The following is an 11,268-nucleotide window of genomic DNA, read 5'->3' on the forward strand; positions in this document are numbered from 1 at the left end:
TGGACGTGAGTCTCAGTGAACTCCAGGAGCTGGTGATGGACAGGGAGGCCTGGCGTGCTGCGATTCACGGGGTCGCAAAGAGTCGGACACGACTGAGCAACTGAACTGAACTGAACTGAACTGTATGTATGGAAATTCCTTGGCAGTCCAGTGGTTGGGACTCGGGGCTGTCACTGCAGCGGCCCAGATTCAATCCTGGAAGGGGGAACTAAGATCCCACGAGTTGTGTGGCAAGGACAAAAATAAAAGGCCCCATGAGATCTCTATTTTGAAACACACACAAACAAACATATATATATGCATAAGTGAAAGACAGTATACATTCAAACAAATCAGAAAAAAAGAGGGAACATCACTGAGTAAACTAAGCTTTTTTGTGTATAAGTTTTCACCACAATTCCCAAATTCCTTAAAATCTCTAAGATGGGACACTGGTCCCACTTTCAGATCTTAATCCTGACCAATGCCTTCATATACTTCAGTAGCAATTCTAACCCCATATCATAATTAATTACTGTGAATTTCCTGCATATTCTTCTCAAATCAGCCCATTTCCTATAGCAAAAAGAAAAAGGACACAAAACTTCCTGAGAAATAACAGACACTCTCCAGGGAGTGCACTCTGTCTTTGCTCTCTGTACAGACTGGGTACAACTATACACACCTAGCAGGAAGGCTAAAGCAAAACCACTCCTTGAGACAATGACATCAGTGATAATATTAAAAGGAAATGTAAAAAAAAAAAAAAGAGGAAATGCACAGAATTCTCTAATATTGAATACAATCTTCACCAAAATGACTGAAAGCTTCACACATGAGGCTCTCACTACTACAAAAATTCTTTTATAGCAATGGTTCGAAAACTCTAGATGCACACTGTAATCACCTGGGAGAGTTTTTTTTAACCCCTACACTTATATGCTATACTCTGATCAACTGCACCCTAGCTGATTCCAATTTGCTGTTAAGGAAATTAAGGCTGTTAATTTGCTGTTACGGCTGCTGACTTGAAGCATTTTTTCCAAACATCATACCAGAGTGAGTAGAGAAATCAATTCAGTAGACTGGGGCCAGCAATATTTTTAATTAAAAAATCAATAAAAATAAAAGAATGGGACTTCCCTGGTGGACCAGTGGTCTTGCAATGCAGGGCACTCAGTTTCCATCCCTGTCGGGGAACTGGGATCCCACATGCCCCTGAGCAACCAAGCCCGCACACCGCAACTACTGAGCCCGTGAGACTTGAGTTAGTCCCATGCAAAGCAAGGAAAGATCCTGCATGATTCAACCAAGATCCCATGTACCGCAACTGAGACCCTACTCAGTCAGATAAATAAATATTGAAAAAAAAAAAAGAATGGAATGAATATATCAGAAAATATCAGAATGTATTACTGCTAGCACAGATACATATTTTCCCATGAAATTTTTTGTTTATAATATGTAATTCTTGGCAATACTACCCAGATTGACCTACAGATTGAATGTAATCACTATCAAAAATCTCAGTTGTCTTTTTGGAAAAAATTGACAAATTGATCCTAAAATTCAAATGGAAATGTAAAGGACATAGAATAGTCAAAACAATCCTGAAAGAGAACAAAACTGGAGCACTCACACTTTCCAATTTCAAAACTTAATAAAAAGTTGTGATAATTAAGACAACACAGTCCTGGTACAAACTGTTAGTCACTCAGTCGTGTCCGATTCTTTTGCAACACTACGGACTATAACCCACCAGGTTCCTCTGTCTATGGAATTTTCCAGGCAAGAATACTGGAGTGGGTAGCCACTCCCTTCTCCCGAGGGATTTTCTCGACCTGCATTGCATACAGATAAGACATACAAATCAACAGAATAAAATTGAGAATTCAGAAATAAATCTTAATGTTTGTCAGGTAAATTTGGACAAGGATGCCAGGACAATTCAACAGGGGGAAAGAATAGCCTTTTTTAAAAATGTTGCTGGAAATCCATATACAAAGAATTGAAGTTGGAGCCCCCCTACCTCACACCATATACAAAAAGGATCAAAGACGCAAATCTATGAGATAAAACTATAAAACTCTTAGAAGAAAACAAAGCGGTAAATCTTCTTAGAAATTACAACGAAACTATAAACAATAAAAAGATAAATAGTACCTTATCAAAATTAAAAAGCAGAAGTTTTTAATTAAAACTTCAGAAAGTTTAGCTTAATTTAAAACTCGGAAAGTTTCAAAGGACATCGGCAAAAAAATAAAGACAACCCATAAAATGGAAAAAGTTATTTGTAAAATTATGTATCAGGTAAGGGACACATCACATATATTAAGAAAATTTATAACTCAACAATAAAAAGACAATCCAACTGAAAAATGAGCAAAGAACTTAAGACATTTCTCCAAAGACGACATAAAACTGGTGAACAAGCACGTGAAAAACTGCCCCACATCATTAGGAAAATGTAAATAAAAACCACAGTGAGACACTGCTTCACACCTACTGGGATGGCTATACTCAAAGACAGACAATAACACATGTGGAGAAATTAGAACCCTCATAAATTGCTGATGCCTCCACTTGGAAAAAATTTGGCAGTTCTTCAAAATGTTAAACAAAGAATTACCGTATGATCCAGTAATTCCACTCCCTGATATTTACTAAAGAAAAATTTAAAACATGATCACACCAATGTTCACAGCACCATTCTTAACAGTAGCTAAAATCTAGAAACAACCCAATGACCATCAACTCATTAGTAGATAAAATGTGGCACTGATTCTTGCAACAATACAGATGTCTTAAGAACACTATGCTAAGTAAAAAGCCAATCACAAAAGACCACATATTGTACGATTCCATTTATATGAAATACCCAGATAAGGCAAATTCACAGAAACAGTGCAGATTAGCGTTGCCAAGGCCTGCTGGGGAGGGGAAAGGGGGGGATGACTGTTAATAGGTATGTGGTTTCTCAAATTGAGACAGTGGTGATGGTTACAGAACTCTAAAAACAACTGAAACATACCTTTCAAAGTGAAGACTTTATGGTGTGTGAATTCTATCTCAATAAAGCTTTTCTTTTAAGGTTATTCTGTCAAGAGCCCCTTCCCTGTCATTCCCACAGAACCTCATGTGGTTCCTTTACCATAAGATAGAAAGGTTATTTATTCATACTAACCCAAAGGCCTTACTTCAGAGTCTTATATTTGACAACCAGATCAAAAAATCACTTTGGATGTCACAACTAATTTTTTCCATTAAGTAGAAAAAGTAAATATCAGAATATACATCATATAATATTTTTGTGAAACTTGTTTTTGAGATACACACACAGACATATATATGTCGGTGAAAAGTGAGTCAGTCAAGACAAAGTCTGGAAAACATATTTTAGGAGTTGACAGACACCTACTCAAGGAACAAAACAAAAAGTACAAGATCTCAGAGTTGAAAACAAAATGCAAGAAAGCTGAAACCACTTTGGAGCATTACCCTAGGCACTGAACTAAACACTAGAAGTGAACTGGACTCTTATGTCTGTTTTTACTGGTCAAGTGAATAAAAGATTCCCTACCCTGTTAACTTCCCAGGACTTCTGAGAGGGTTCAGAGGAGCCTCCTGCTCCCAGAAGTTCAGGATCACTGCTGGAAATACAGGACCCCAACTTACACTGGGTGTCAAAAAGCATGTACAAATAGGAGAACTTCAACAGAAAAGGAAAAATCGATACTGCTAGTATATTCAGTTTATCTCCACAGGTAAGAAAAAAAGAAAACAAGAACCCACAAAACTGCTCTGAGGGAAGGAACATTTTCAAAGACTGAGGGTCAGAATCCCTGATACAAAAGATATGAACAGCACAGGATACCTGAACCTGAAGCAAAGGTATAAATTGTGTAGTTCCTTCCAGCTAAAAATCTGAGCTCATCCTTAAAACAGCACAAAAAACGAATTTGGAGAATTACAAAAACAGGGACAGATTCTACCAAAAATTTATTTCCAGGGTCAATCTCAAGATGAGAAATTTTTTGTTCATTCAAACACTAAGTACGATATTGTAATTAAGTCAAAAATACACTGAAAATAGGACACTTTAATATCATTAAATATTATATACATTAATGCACACCAATAAATATTGAAAATAAAAAGGACCACTATCACATTTAGACCTGTTCTGTAAGTACTATGCAGTTTATATTAGGAAAAAGAAGTATTTAAGAAGAAAACAAAACAAGACCTTTTGCAGCTAGCATGACTGTCTATCCAAGAAACTCAAGAGAATCAACTGAAAAGTAAAACTTCAGAGTTTGGTCAGGTCGTATGCCAGACACAGTGCTGCTTCATTTCCCTTGAGGACGCACAAATGACTCCCCTTGCATCTAGGACATGGCCTATGGGAGAAAATATTACTAATTCCAAGCTCAGCCCATAAGAAAACCCTTCCATGCACAAAATCTGACAAAATCTCACAAAATTAAAGGCCAGATTTTGAAGTCAATTGTGATATAAGATGGAAGGAGCCTAAATTCCCAACTTACCTGTTAGGGGAGAATCACCTAGAAAAATGTGAGCAAGAAATAACTTTTTATTTTGTTAGTGTACGGATTTGGGCTAGAATTAATTAAGCTGAATAATATAGGTGGTCAGGTATAAAATATATGGACTGCATATACATACTTTCTTTACACTTGCTTCATAAAATTAGGAAATAGGGTACGGAAGGGAGGAGGAAGAAAACCATCTCACTCTAAATAGCAAATATTTTAAAATAAAGAGCAATAAATAAGTGATCTGTAGACCATACACTAGTGAGAACTTTAAAAATGAGAGCTATTAAATCTGCATGAATCAAAAGATTTGTTCATAGACAGAACAATTCAATATTATAGGATGAAAAGTCTCCCCAAATTAACATATATTCAACGAAACTGCCCATTAAAAGTTATTTTGAAACCCTAATTTTGTTCCTTTTTATGGATGAGTAGTATTCTATTATATATATTATATATACCACATCTTCTTTATCCATTCATTTCTCAATGGACATTTAGGCTGCTTCCATGTCTTGGCTATTGTGAATAGTGTGGCTATGAACATAGGGCGCATGTATATTTTTGAATTATAGTTTTGTCAAGATATATGCCCAGGAGTGGTACTGTTGGATCATACAGTAAATCTATTTTCAGTGTTCTGAGGAGCCTCCATACTGTTTTCCATAGTGGCTGTACAAACTTACAGTCCCCCCAACAGTGCAGAAGAGTTCCCTTTCTCCATACCCTCTCCAGCATTTGTTTAAAAAATGCAAATCTTAATAGCATATTTCTCAAACAGAGTGAAAGCAAAATCAAATATAACTTGTCTAGCAGCATCAACTTTACTCAAAGATTAGAGACGAAAAGTGTTTAAAAGTTAAGCCAAGTACTGATGTTTCTGGAATAGAATATAAAATTCACATTAATTTTAGATAAAAAGACTTAAAAGTGTCAGAGTTTTCATACTCCCAGCACTTCAAAATATGCAAATATTCCCCTATACCACACTTTTGTACAGTAATTTGTGAAGCGGTGTCTTAATATAGAAACAGCTCTTGACAATAAAATGTGAACTCAAACTTTTCAGTACTAATCACATAAATATTAATTATTACTATGAAGCAGGAATAAGCAAACTTTCTACAAAAAGCCAGATAGCAAATATTTCAGGCTTGCTGGTCATATAGTGTCCTGAATGGTCACAACTATGTTTCAATAAAACTTGTTTTACAAAAACAGATGCTGGTGGTTCCCCAATCAGCAACATTCTCATCACTTGAGAACTGGTTAGAAATTCAGATTACCAGGCCTCACCCCAGAACTTCTAAATGAGAAACTCTTAAGTTTAAGATCTACCATGTCAGACAAAAAAGAGCCTGTACCCCCAGCCAGGTGATGTGCCTTTTGGAGACAGCAAAGGATTTAAGCCAGCACTGCAGAGGGGACAATAGTCTCCAAATTGGATACTGAAATATCAACCACAGAAGAAACAGCATTTCAAGTAGTGCTTTTCATCAGAAGCAGGAGAAGACCACCCACAGAGTTATCATACCAACACCTTTGTAATGAAGTTTTAGTCCAGAATGGAAAAGTTCATGCAAGTTTAACACTGGGGCATGTATATTGTTACTTGAACAAAGGGTTAGAGGGAAGCCACCTCAAAGGAAGACTATAAAAGAAAGGTGAATGTGTTGGGGTTGAGGGCTTGTGGGATGTTCCTACAGGAACAAATGAGGGAACAGAAGGAATAAAGAACTCCAAGTTGGGGTGCAGACCAGACTTGGGTCAAATTCTGACTCAGCTACCATGATTCTGGGGAAGGAGCTAACCACCACCAACTTCAGCATTCTCAGATGTAAAATGAGAATAATACCTACTTCCACAGGGCTGCTGTTAGTGAATACAAGAAGTGCCAGGCTAAGCACCTGGTGACCAATTGACACTATCTTCTCTGCTCTCTTCTATGCCAAAAGGAGCTAAGAAACATAGACCTTCAAGCAAGACTTGGGTACAGCATTCTATCACTAAGGGACCCAAGCTTTATTGAAGCATTAAGAGCAGAATTCAAGACCCAAGAGTTAACTTAGAAAAGTTAACCAAGCTCCAGTTTCTTCATTGATAAGATGCAGACCAGAACCACGTTGGCTGCCAGCTGTTGGAATCAACAATAACGACCTCAAGTGCTCAATACATAGCCAGTGCCCATCAGTACTGTCTGGTCTTTCCTGGGTCCCCTCTATTGCTTAGAGAGGTTCCTGGAGAGAAGAACAATTTTTAAACTTCTTTTGAGTTCAGCTTACAAGATAGGAAGATTCAACCCTGCAAGATTCACATGCACACAAATGAGAAAGGTCGCCACCCAGATAGGCAGGCCTAGACCAGGCACTCACTGAGACACCCCAGGGCAACTGACACGAGGAGACTGTAAGGATCAGCTGCTTTCGGAAAAGCCTGTGGAAAGAACCCAGGACTAAAGAAGGCTTTCTGGACCGCAGAACAGAAAAAGCCATGGCTTATGGTCCAATGCAACCTTGACCTCCTCATATGAAAAGAAGAAAGTGAAAAACTCATCAATGCTATAGAAAAACAACGATGAAGGAAGAACCAGAGTCAAGACCATAGCCAACAGAAAGAGGCTGTGAGTTGCACTCTGAAGTTGCTAAAAAGTTCATGGGCAGTGAGACTAAATTAGTTGAAATCTTAAGTATGATCCTCCATAAGATTATGCACTGCCCACTACTGCACCCATTACACTTGAATACTTTCTATATTAGGCCTGCAAAAAAAAAAAAAAAAAGAAGTAATGCAAGAGACAGTTATGAAAAAAAAAAAACAAGTAGATGGAATTTTCCTTTATGGGATAAACTTTCAAGGAAGGTTTTAGAGGCCACCCAGACCTGAGGTCAGGGATTTGCCTGCCTGAGGTCAGAGGACAGAATTAAGACAAAGGACGATGAGAAGTTCCCAAGAAGATTTACATTTCCATACAAGACCTGTTTCAAGGAAGAACAAAATCTGACTCCATATTGGATCTGTTTCTTCTACTTTAACCTTTGCTTCCAGTTGCTTTTGTTCGCTAAAAGGTTCCTGTCCACACATAACGGTCTGCCTAGGGGAACCCTGTCCCTCTGCTTGAATCTTTGTTCAGAACCCTGTCTACCTGTGGATAGCTACAGGGAAGGAAGAAATTAACATATCTGCTCTCCCCCACAAGGCTGGCCATTCCAGGAGATATTTGCAAGATTAATGGCCTTTTTACTTTACTTCCTTACCTCCCACCCCTCCATAAAGGAACCTAGCATCCAGACTCCAATAAGATGGCTATTTTGAGACATTAGTCTGCCATCTTCTCAGTCTGTCAGCTCTCCAAATAAAGTCGTTATTCCTTCCTTCAACATCTGGTTTCTGATCTATTGGCCTGTCCTACTGCAAGCAGGCTTCCCTGGTAGCTCAGAGGTAAAGAATCCATCTGCCAATGCAAGAGAATAGGGTTTAACCCCTAGGTCAGGAAGATGCCCTGGAGAAGGAAAAGGCCTCTCCAATATTTTTGCCTGGGAAATCCCATGGACAGAGGAGCCTAGCAGGCTTGCAAAAGAGTCAGACATGACTTAGCAACTAAAACAACAACCTGTGGCAAGCAGAGCAAGCTTTGACTAAGTAACAGAATCCCCCATCAAACACTCACCCCACCCTTTACTACTGCATTTGGTCACACCAGGTTGGCATGGCAACTTAACATGCCATGGAATGTGTGATTCCTGGGGCAGCCACTTTCCTTCTAGGTGCTTGGGCCAGAACTCTACTCTTGCCCTCAACTCCCTCTCTCATTCCCCACATATGGCCCATCAGCAATCTCCTCAGCCCCATCTCACAATATGACTACTTCTCACCACCACCCCCCTCCACTCAATCACCATCTTCAGCCCTGTACTAGCTAGCTCCCCTGCAGACCTACCCTGCTCACCCAGACTTCAGTCTATTCTCACATATCAACAATCAGCATGTCTCTATCCCCTCTCTGTTCAAAACTCTCCAATGGCTCCCACCACCAACCCCGCTTTCAAAGTAAAATCTACAGGCCTTCCTCCTAGGTGCCTGTGGCCTACCATGACTCAACTCCCATAGTCTTTCTGACCTCAAAATTATTCTCTCTTCCTCCTGCCTCAGGGCCTTTGAATCTGCAGTTTCCTCCACTGGGAATGCTCTTACCCCAGACATCCACATGACTCGCTTCCTACCGTCTCCACTCAAAGATGACTCAGAGCTTCCTGTTCTACCTTTCCTAAAATTTCAGCTCCCACCCAACACTTACTACCCCCAATCCTGCCAGATTCTTCTTCAGACCACAAAGTCTCATTGTCTGCCTCCATACTAGTGTGTGAACCGTGTGTGGAGGAAATCTCCATATAGCATCTGGAGCACCAAGAGCATTACCTGGCACACAGTCTGCAGTCAATACATGCACTAAATGTGGAGAGGACTATGAAAAGCCTAAGCTGCAAGCAGATCTCAAATCTTGGACAGCCAACAGTCTAGAACTGGTTACAAAACAACAGGCCAGAAACAGCAAAGCCAGGGAGAAAATGAAGAGAGTACCATAAGGAGCACCAATGACCAGTAAACCCCATGGTGGTAGCTCATAGCCTAACCTTAAGCAGGAATTTTTCCCCAGCAAAAGAATGAAAGAAAGTCCAGAGTTAGGCCCTCTGAGGGAAGAATAACTGGAAGAAAAGCAGGGAGTGAAAAAGAATAAATAAGGTTACCTCGCATTGGGAACAGGCTAGTGTGTTGGGAGTTCTTTAGGCAAGACCTGGAAACAGGTCAGGGAAGGATTGCAAAATGTTTAAATTAAAATAACCTAAGAGTATTAAATAAAAATAAATCAGCTTTTTAAAAGCTCCCATTTACAAGTACAAGCTCTATAGAACTACAAATTATGACTGCTAACTTCTAATTCCTTTAATCATAATGGGAAAATTCCTTAAGCCATCAGTAATACATGAGTCCCCAAACGGATCCCAGGTTTTTCTATGGAGACACTGAAGAGGGTGGCAACAACCAACTCAGAATTTCCAGTATATAAAGACTAGGTTTCAGTCAATAATGTTTGGATTAATAGCATCAGTCACCAAATTAGCTGAGGTACACCTAACTCATTTCTGCAATGCTATGAGCTTTTGCTACATAAAAGAGATAGGCGGTATGGTCTGAAACCTAGCCAATGTTCTAGACAGGTACTTTCATAAGCATTTTTGAAATATCCTAACAGACATTAAAATTCAACTTAATTAGAACTTCCCTGATGGTCCATTGGCTAAGACTACACACTCCCAATGCAGGGGGCTGCGGGGCTAGGGTTCCACCCTGGGGCAGAAAACTATATCCCTGTGAGGCACCTAAGTCCCAGCACAGCCAAATAGAGAAATATTTTTTTTAAATAAAGATTAAAAAAAAAAAAAAATCGACTTAAGTGACTTGCCACAGTCAGAAAATACAACTGCCACACAACCATTTGAGGCATGGGGGTGGAGAACTAATACAAAAAGGTATTAAAATACCAAGTTTCTTTAAAAAAAAAAAAAATTCACTCCCTACTCCAAGCAAAGAAGTGAAATGCCCTCGGATTCAAAGAAAGAATCTGGTCAACATTTCAGCAAAGGAAATAGTCTAGAAAGCAGATGGCTCATGTTCAGGCTGTCAGGTAAAACAAGTAGTCAGCTGGACACACCCACTCACCCCCTTTTAACTAAAACATGTGCCATGAAGGCTTACTCTGTGCACACTCACTGCTGGGCTTTTAAAAGACAAGTGCCCAGAAAGCTGTTAAATTCTGGATGAGTGCAGAGAATTCAGAATTCTGAGCTGAAAGGCTCTTTTTATAAATCTCATATAAGACTCACCTTCAGGGGCTAAATAGGCAAAGTCATTTGTAAAGGTGAAAACGCAGGTACAGACAACTGGCAGAGAGAAGTCTCAGTCCAACAGCATCCAAATGCAAAAAATGTAAAAATTAAAATGTTCCAACCACCACTGCCTCTAGCCTCTGGCTTCAAAGAGGAACAAACTGGGAAAGGAAGGTCACATGGCAATTCATGACAGCTCATACCAGACTGTCTCAGGACTCCCAGCCATGTCCTCACACTGTCCAGCCTTCTCTGAACATGGACGTCCAAATATTAGCTGGGTTAGCATCTTCCCTCTCCTCTGTTACAGCGCCGCAAGACTACAAGTCGAGCGACTCCTAATGCCTCAGACCCAGAAATCCCCTATGGGTGACTTGCTTCCACCTGCAGTTGCCCTCATTTACCCTTTGCACTGACAATCAAGAATTTTAAGTCATGTTTAAAACCCCCAGCCTGCAGGCCGAATTCCTGTCAGCTACCCATCAAAGGGACATCTAGAGTCAAAGGAAGGAGAAAATTCTGCGCCCATAAACTAGTCATACTCGAAAATATCAATTTCTTTTAACAAGAAGGTGGCAACAGGGGGACCCCGACCCCCGAGAGTCTTGTCAGAAAGAACGGCCCTGGGGACTGGGCAGGAGCTCCTAAAATTACTTGGCGCAGCCACTGTAGGAGAGAAAGAAAGCAAAAATATAAAGGGCACCCCCCCCTCCCCCGCCGCCTCTGCCGTCCCTCTTGATGGCCCTGCATTCCTGGGGGCACAGAGATGCCCGCGCGCACCGCCTGCGGAGCGCCGACCGGAGAGCGGTCGCAGGCTGCGCGGGCCGAGGGCCGGGGAGACCCCA

At 40.3% G+C, this 11,268-nt stretch overlaps 1 protein-coding gene across 1 annotated transcript in view; it reads right to left on the reverse strand.

Moving 5' to 3' along the window:
• SLC23A2 (solute carrier family 23 (ascorbic acid transporter), member 2) overlaps positions 1-11,120 on the reverse strand; it is a 142,046-nt gene extending 130,926 nt beyond the window's left edge. The window contains exon 1 of the mRNA XM_010836433.1: positions 10,421-11,120. The gene's annotated coding sequence lies outside the window, so the exon portion shown is untranslated. The remainder of the gene's footprint in view (positions 1-10,420) is intronic.
• Positions 11,121-11,268: the final 148 nt, after the last annotated feature.

Source organism: Bison bison, unplaced genomic scaffold, assembly GCF_000754665.1.
Source record: "Bison bison bison isolate TAMUID 2011002044 unplaced genomic scaffold, Bison_UMD1.0 scf7180017864063, whole genome shotgun sequence".
NCBI lineage: Eukaryota > Metazoa > Chordata > Mammalia > Artiodactyla > Bovidae > Bison > Bison bison.